Genomic DNA, 9,356 nt, shown 5'->3' on the forward strand with positions numbered 1-9,356 from the left:
ACTTCTTAATTCACTCACAATCAAATCAGCTGGTCCATCACTTTCCTTCATTTCTATCATGTCCTATAAAATATATAGAAGCAAACATAATGAGATGGATAAGTCTTTTGTTTAAAGAAGATAAATAAGGCATATCAGAAATATGCTCAAAGAGCTAAAATAAAATAGGTCTAAACATGAAAGAGTTTAGCATAGGTACCATATTAGAGATAATAGAAAAATAAAAATAACATTGAAAACAGAGACAACTATGACATTCCGCCGCCTAATTACTGAGAATGCAATGGGGTACATTAACATTACATTTGATCAAAATATCAGAGGCTTTAAGACCTTCCATAGTCGCTAACCAAGCAAAAGATGGCTATCTTATAGTTAATTTTTGTGCCAGATGAAATTAAACCAAGCCCCATTACAGAATTCTTCATAAAAATAAAGCATAAAACTTTTAAAAATCAGAACCAATCTGACGCCGCAGAGGCGGTGATGCGTTGACGGACAAGGAAACGTGAGCTACATGAACTGGCAGGCCACGCATAACCCAAGATCTCCCCTCCCAAAGGGATGACCACCTGAAATCCTTCAGGATACAGAAACCTAAAACAATTGAGTAAAAGAACTCAAATATTATTCATCTTCCAATCTCTCATTACAAGCATTGGCTACAAGTATTTATAGACATGTAGCAACATAAAAGGCTACATGCCACCATAAAGAACACTATATTTATATAGCCATACAAACTACCTAATAGAATTAAACTATCTTGAAGTTAATAGAATTAAACAGCTCAGCTCCGGCATCATACTACTGGGGTAGGAGGCATTTCAGGCTCATAAGAAGATGTTTGGTATGCTCTTATTGTTTTTGTTTTATGTATCATGGATTGTCTCCAGGTGGTGGCCGCACGTTCCATCTCCTCTACCAACCGTGGAATCCTCATTTGCAGCAAACCACAGCCTCCTTGTTCTCCGGCTGCTTGTCTTTCACCAAGGCCGCCAAGAAACGGGCGGTTGCAGTTTTTTCATCCAAAACATCAAAGGCTGATGTCAGCCATCAAGAACAGCAGCCTACCTCCTTTACAACTTCCGTGGGCTATTTAGCTGCAGTCCACCGTCTAGTTCAATAATCCCAATAATCTTTTGCTGTCTTACTGCCAAGCAGATGATCTCCCATCATTTTTAAGGCGCTTCTGCAGCAATAGTAGCAAGGTGTCAGTGCCGACCAGGTTTTCCGTCATTGGCAATAACAAATAGGTTCTTCCGTTGCCGGCAGCCATGCTGTCTGTCCCGGTAGAAAGCTGGGCATGACTTTCGTCCATGCGTGTGCCTCATCCGAGAAACGGGGCAAGTGGTCCGTTCCAGGTAGTAGGACGATTGCTTTCTTTGTTATAAAAAAAAATATCGGGTGGTACGTCCAAATAAGTGGACAATCTTTGTGGGAAGACCAGAATCATTCCAAGAAAGTTTGGGAGCTATTATTCTTCTTCCAGCTATCAGGATAGCTACTACCAACATATTCCAGCCATTAATAATATAATTTATGGTTCTTAGCTTAGAAATCAGCGGCTATATAGAGCAAGATGTGGCCTCAACAGATTTGGTAACGATAAAGCAGAAATCGAAGATCTCCTACAAGAAATTGTCCGACAAAAACTACAATTTTTGAGGATTGAATGAAGGAAAGACTTTAGCCCCCTTGCCTAGTGTGGACCTCCGAAAGCAAGTCAGGGCTCGACAGAGTCGACTCGACTCACTGAACCCACTGGAGGGGGTCTCGAGGTCTGACTTGGTCAATTCGACCAAGTCAACCTTTTGACCAAGGTTCTGGGCAAAATCGAGGTCAACACCTAGGACTTTAATGGCGTCCAACTACGGGGCAAGTTTGCTCCCATTACGGAATCAAGATACTTCGTTCCAACTAAATCCTTACGATCCGACGACGACGACGAGGGCATTTCAGATGATCAAATCACCTCCACCCCAACCTTGATCGACTTCAGCTTCAAAGAATTTGAAGATCCGTTACGGACATCGTCGTCTTTACCTCTCTACGATGAGAGCCCGTCTATGGCGTGTACGATGACGACATGTTCTTTGAAGTTCTTGATTTTGATAAGCCGATGTATGACCATAACTAGAGCAAGATGGATGCACCGCCGGAGTTATGCATGCATATTGTTCCTGTTAAGGCAATTAATGTGCTTGCCATCACTAATAAGGGAAATGCTCTTCAAAATACATTTGATGTCATCACAAATTTCAGGGTTGTTTCAATCAAGCATTCATGTGAAGAGTTGGTTAATAGGATGATCAACCATCTTTCTCCAGAGTTTGATGCATTCAGGAAAAAACGATGGGATATGGTATTTGTCAATCAATATTTGGGTGAAGTTAATGAAGCGGAGGAAAATATATTATTATGTGATGTATGTTGGCAAATGGAGACAATAGTGAACCGTATTTTTGTTTGTTCTAAATGCAAGATTGACACCAGGTGAAAATATCGATATCGTTATAACCAACCAAACCCACCTTATTATGGTAGGCAACCGAACAACTTCTTATGAGTATAAAATTCCTCCTACCCAAGTAGTATAACGTCAGAGCTGAGCTATTTAATTCTATTAACTTCAAGATAGTTTGATTTCATTAGACAGTTTGTATGGCTATATAAATATAATATTCCTTATGATGGCATGTAGCCTTTTATTGCTACATGTCTATAAATACTTGTAACCAATACTTGTAATGAGAGATTGGAAGATGAATAATATTTGAGTTCTTTTACTCAGTTGTTTTGGATTTCTGTATCCTGAAGGATTTCAGGTGGTGATCCCCTCCCAATGAGTTCTTGGGTTATGCATGGGCTGCCAATTCCTGCAACCCGCGTTTCCTTGTTCGTCGATGCGTCGTCGCCTCCGCCGCGTCACAAATTTTTTATGATATTTGGAATCTTCAAAAGAAAAAAATAAAGGTAGAATCATCCAACATATTAGAGAGGGCGTCCATCACAACACAAAATAAATAAATTGACATCAGGCAACCCAATTTTAAGCCAAAAGTAAAACTAAAAAACTTTCAAAAAGCATCATTAATAGAAACAGAAAAATGAATATTATCAATACATCCTCTTATCCAAAATATTAAAGTGTTAGGGAATCTTCAAAAGCATCAACATGTTTAACCGAGAGATATGTAGTAATATTAGAGTTAACAGTATTTTCCACTTGTTGTAAGAAGAGGTGGAAGTGGTGGTTCAGGGATAGTAAGTCGAGGGGGGGGGGGGGGGGGGGGGTTGGGAGGGGGGGGGGGGGGGGGGGGGGGGGGGGGTTGATTATGGGGCTTTCTACTATTATCTTCGGACATAATGAAAGAAAGGGGATGTCCTTAGTAGAAAGATTCGATCAGTAAACAGCTCTTTCCAGTTCAAGGAAAGAGGAGATATAGAGGAATAAGCAGATAGAGAGTTTGTTTGAGAGTTATGATTAAGAGACAAAAGATGAGGAAAATCCACCGTAAAAATCGAAGCCATCTCAAGAGGAACATAAAAAAGTAGGGGGAAGAGGGAAGAGACGTTGGGTAGAAGCCCTAGTGCGAGGAGAGCGAAGAGGAACTAAGATCCAACTACTCAAAGAGAGCATATACTCGGAGAACCTTTTAGGTTTTTTCTCTTCTCACACCACGTGTGAAGGCTTTCTATCTAGATCCTCTGATGGCTAGAGGCTACAGACTATTTTACAAAAGGTATGTAGATGAAACTTTTGAACACTAAGTAGCATACGAAAGTTATGGTGAGAGTGCTCTGCTAGTGTTTTTCGCAAACCCTAGCCACCTTGGTCCCCTCTACACCCTACCCGCTCGGTGGATTCTCCCCTTCATATCTTCCCTTTGCTTTTTTTATACTTTTTCTTGAGATGATAACGATTTCATTGGTTGATTATTCTCATCTCATCTCTCAACTCTTAACTATAGCTCTCAAGCAAACCTCCACCTGTTTCTTCCTATGTTGGTCCTCTTTCTTTGAACTGGAAAAGGCTTCTCACCGAACGCAATCTCTCTGCTAAGGACTTTCCTTTTTCATACATCTAATTTCAAGACAAAATTGTTCAGTTCTCTGACGTGAAATCATGAATGAATCTAAAGAGTGGGGGCTTTCACTTGTATGCTACGTGATTGGTAAAAGACTTTATTACGAGGCTCTCTTAGCTTCAATGAAAAAAATTTTGATGCTTAAAAATACGTTAACATTGCTCTATTTAAGCGAGGGTTTTTTCTTGCTCAAATTTTTTGTTCTAATGATTAAGAAATGGAGAACGGTGGTTTTTGATTTTTTCTTGGCAAGCCATTTATTTTGCAAAAATTGACTTCCATGTTTAGACCTAGGCATGAGAGATTTATATCCTTAACTCTATGGATTAAGATACATGACCTTACTCTCCTTTGTAAAACCCCAGAAGGTATCTCAAAAATTATTATTGCTATAGATATTCCCCCTGTTGTCGATGTTTTAACTGTTATGAAACTCATTTAGCTTTTGCGAGCATTTGCGTTGAAATCCAAAATAATATCTTGACTAGTGAGATTCACGTCTCTATTGGGAGAAAAAATATCATCTAGATAATCCAATATGACTAGAAACTTATATTGTGTTCTAGTTGTGATTTTTTTATTCATCCCTCAAATTTTGTCATGTTAATCATGTGAAAAAAAAATACTTATAGACATAGAGAAAGAAGCACTAGTAGAAAATCCCGTAAACATACCCCTCAAATTATAATCCCAAAACCACAACTCCCCCACCTCTCCATCAAAAAGCCACAACTCGTGATTTCTAACCCACCCACAGACCCCTCGGTTGCTCATACGCTTGATCCTACTACCCTATCATATTCAAACCTTTGAAGCTCTGATTGGATTAGATAAACATCTTCCTAATCTTAATTTTTCATCTGATAATATCATTCTATCTCAAATACCTTCACTTACCAATTCCTCTTTAGCAACTGGTGGGGTGACTAATAAATGGTCCTCTGCTTTGCAGTCTAAAAAAATCATATAAATAAAGATGTTGAAGTTATTGGAGCTTCCGCTACTTCACAAACTCAAAATAATGTTTCTCAAACTCTTAAACCAACCAGGTCCAAAAATACCAAAAAGGCCACCCTTTCAAACAGTAAATCTTAATGCAGTTCACCAATATTGCTTCTTGGAATATGAGAGGATTAATAGTCCTGAAAAGGCTATTAATTACAAAAATCTTATTAGTTGCTATAACTTACATATGTTTTGCATTCTAGAAGTTAAAATTCATGATAATTCAGCTGCTGACTTTGGTTTTATATCTTACAAGGTCTTTGATAATGAAGGCTCTTTTAACAACTTTGATGTTTCTAATCCTGATAAAATCTGGCTTGAATAGAGCTATTCTAGGATATCATTTCAGATATTTTTCTATTCCAGTCACCTTGTCCATGATACTTTTTTTATTGGGCTAACCTCTATTTGTTAAGTTTTTTGTGGTTTATGCATCTAATTCTCATTTTGATAGGTTATCTCTTTGTAATGACATTTTTGCTATGTCCGCTAATGTTAATTTTCTCCAAGTCATTTTAGGTGATTTCAATTGATGCATGTTTAATAATGAGAAGGCAGGGAAAAATATTATTCATCATAGCCAGCTTTGGAATTTTCATAATCAGATTTTCAATATTGGTGTTCATAATCTTAATTTACTCTGAGTCATTTGAGGTGATTTCAATTGATGCAGATTTCATAATGACAAGGCCAGGAAAATATTATTCATAATAGCAAGCTTTGGAATTTTGATAATCACATTTTCAATATTGATGTTCATAATCTTCTCTCTACTCATCATTTGTATACTCGACTTAATCAACATAGTAACAATCTCATTCATATTAAGCTTGATAGAGCACTTATTAATGACTGTTGGTTAAAGCATTTTTTCGGTTTTTTTTTTTAATTTTTTTTTATCATCTTATTATAAAGTTGATAACCCAAGTTACTCTGATCATAGCCCCCTGGTGTAATTAAACTCTTCATTGATAAGCCTATGCATAGATTCCTCTTTAAAAAATATTGCTTAAGTAACAATACTGAATTATGGAATGCTCTAATTTCTATTTGAACTTCTCATTATGTTGGTAACTTGATTCATCCATTTTATTAAAAAGCTCCACAAGCCCAAATGCGTTATTAAAACTAAAAACTGAATCTCTTCTAACCTTATTTCCAAAAAATTGAGGATTTATAGCATGCTTAAGAAATTAGCTTTAGCAAATTAGCATAAACCCCTTGAACTCTATCCTTAATAATGCTCTTAAGGATATTAAGAGTCATCTGGTTTCATCTAGAGATCTTATAGACCAGATGAATGTCCAATGGGGAAGATAATTTGAAGTTCCTTTATAAAAAAAAATTTAAGTTATCAGATAAAATTGTAATAAAATAAATGAATTTACTACTGATTTTGGTACTTTCTCTTCTCATCACAACATCTCTAAGGCTATTATTGATCATTTGTAGAAGCTATTTAACCCTCAAAATAATCACTATCACAATCAGACACATATTTTTGTTGAAAATTGTGTTCATATGCATCTAAGAGCTACTTCAATAGCTCAAATCTCTAATGAGAAAATTTAAAATGAAGTGTTATATGCCCCCTCCTCTCTCCCTAGACCGGATGGATTCATTTTTGAATTTTATAAAAATATCTAGAAGATTATTGAGGGTCATCTTTACTCTGTTGTGAGAAATTTCTTTCTTTCCAGCTACATGCCCATATGTGTTGAAACTACTGCTATTACTCTTATCCATAAATCTTCTCAAGTTGGCAACATTGATGTCTACAGACCCATCTCTCTTTATAATATTTTCTACAAAATTATTATCAAAATCATTGCCCTTAGAATAAAACTTATTATCTCTTATATTATTAACTACAGTCAAGCTGATTTCATTCAGAAACTGAAAATATGTTGCTAACTGTTGAATTACTGAAAGATTTTAACATTAACCCTTACAATAACTTTTTGTGTCAAAATCGACATATTTAAAGCATTAAATATTGTTTCTAGAGAATTTTTACATTCCTGACTTTCCCAAAAAGGCTTCCCCCACTTTCATATCTTGGATAAAATGGTGTATTGTTAATGTTCACTCTTCGGTTTCAATTAATGTTACTCTTGAAAGCTTTTTTAGCTCTACATCTGGCTTAAGAAGGGATATCTCGTATCTCCTTATTTATTTTGTTTTGTGATAGATATATATATCCTATCTAATATGTTAGATGATTCTACTACTATGTTTTTGAAAGTTTCAAATATGAGACACTATTAGTCACATGCTTTATGTTGATGATTTTCTGGTTTTTGAGAAGACAACTATTCTGAATGCTTTAAACAATCAAAAGAATTCTAAATGAGTTAATAATATGTCTGGACTTAAAAGTTAATAATAATAAAAGTTCTATTTTATTTCTAATAATTATTATCATTCCACTGATATATGTAGCATTCTCAACATTATTTCTCTAATACTAAGCTTAAATATTTGGGATTACCTATCTCTACTAAAAGTCTTATTTTTTTTATTGATTTTCAACCTCTTTTATAAAAAAATTATGGTCAATAAAGAGTTAGAAGGCTAAATCTTTTTTCTTTTGTTGGACAATCAATTCTTTAAATTTACGATTTGCAATAACGCCTTAACATACTGGATTAAAAGAGCTATTATTCCTAAAGATTGTTGTAAGTTTATTGACGAAGTTTATTCTAGATTCCTCTTTCATTGGAATATTATTAAAAATAAAATTCATACTATATCTTGGAGATTTACTTCTTGTCCTAAGAGTAAAGATGGCGTGGGCATTCCTACTATTCAGTCCTTATATTACGATTTCACTAGCTCTCTGATTTGGCGCCTTAACAATAGAGATAATCCCCTTGCTAAATGATATAAACACAAATATATTTCTATTTGGAAGTATTACTCTCCTAAAGCTTCTAAGTATTGGAAGTCCATAAACTTTATTACATCCAAAATTAGAAACAATATTACCTTAAACATTCATTCTAACAGTTCTCTTTCTCTTATCTCCTTTGATATAGAAATAAAGTTTTGAATGAGGTTTTTTGACTCGACGGTGTTAAAAAATTTTCATAACATGCAGGATAACAGTTTTGCTATTACTAATGATTGGACCTTCCCTTCTCTGTTTCCTGCTAACCTTATAAATGATATTGAGCATGTTAATTTTGCTGCAGCCTCCTCTCCTACGATCTACTGAATTTTTTTCTGAAAAACCTGTTTTTAAAAAATTTTATGCTGATTTCAATGATGATTACAGCAATGTGTCTTGATTTAAATTCATCTGGCATAAAAACTTTGCTCTCAAATATTCTTATTTTCTTAGTTAGTGATTCTAAAAAATCTCAAAACCTCAAATGTTCTGATTAAATGCAATGTTAATGTGTCTTCAGGTTGCATTCTTTGTAACCATGCTGCTAAAAGTCACAAACATCTCTTTTTTTAATGTGATTTCTTTTTTTCAATTCTTTCGAATATGATACATCTGCTGAACTCCTTCCTGTTTAGACCCACTTTATTGCAGCTATTTGAGCACATTTTTATATGCCTTCTATATATAGTTTAATCATAAGGCTTCTTATCTTATTATTTGTAGTTCTAGATATTTCACATAGCGTGAGAGGAATGAAAGAAGGATTCAAAATGATATCTCTAATATCTCTACCATCTGCTTTAAATTCTTAAGGTTATTAAACTTAAAATTGCCTCCTTGAAGATGGAAGGATACATTATTCATCTTGTTGATTAGCTACTTTGGTTTGCTGCTTGAAATATTCTTCTTGGGAAGTCTTGTGAGTTCCTTTAGCTGTTGTTTTCCCCATTTTGTTCTAGCAGGTACTCCGGCTATGCCCTATTTTGTGGGGCAGCTCTCTCAATTTTGAGTATTTGATGGGCTTTCGCTTCATTTGAGGGATGTTTTTTTTTTTTTTGACACAATGATGAATGCCAGCTGTGCTACAGCAGTTCCCCAAGAAGGTCATCGTGGCAACCAGCTGGCATCTTGGAAGGCCCAAGTGGCAACCAGGGGGCTTTATTGAACGTCCGTGTAAACCTGAAGTTTTTGTTATTTTCGGGTATTCTACGTCATAATTTTTTTGTAATTCAGATAACTTTTTTTTGGCCTACTCATTTGTTCTCATTTATGTGTTTGATTGATCTTTACCCTATTCTTTCACTGTCTTGGCCTCTCTTATTTTGGAGTTGTATTTTGATTTAAATTTTAAGGTTATAATTTTTTTATTA

The 9,356-nt window shown here is 35.2% G+C and overlaps 2 long non-coding RNA genes across 3 annotated transcripts; one reads left to right on the forward strand and one right to left on the reverse strand.

Moving 5' to 3' along the window:
- Positions 1 to 269: 269 nt before the first annotated feature.
- LOC114578578 lies at positions 270 to 3,261 on the reverse strand. The gene is made up of 2 exons (XR_003699578.1): positions 1,850 to 3,261; positions 270 to 1,702 (listed from the first exon to the last, which is right to left on the reverse strand). It is a non-coding gene; the product is annotated as an uncharacterized LOC114578578 (long non-coding RNA).
- Positions 3,262 to 3,324: 63 nt separating this feature from the next.
- LOC114578573 lies at positions 3,325 to 9,356 on the forward strand. Of its 2 annotated transcripts, none has more exons than XR_003699572.1 (2): positions 3,325 to 3,746; positions 8,710 to 9,356. It is a non-coding gene; the product is annotated as an uncharacterized LOC114578573 (long non-coding RNA). The 2 variants fall into 2 exon arrangements; XR_003699571.1 differs by having other exon boundaries at positions 8,949 to 9,356.

Source organism: Dendrobium catenatum, unplaced genomic scaffold (assembly GCF_001605985.2).
Source record: "Dendrobium catenatum unplaced genomic scaffold, ASM160598v2 original_scaffold_76759, whole genome shotgun sequence".
NCBI classification, from domain to species: Eukaryota; Viridiplantae; Streptophyta; class Magnoliopsida; order Asparagales; family Orchidaceae; genus Dendrobium; species Dendrobium catenatum.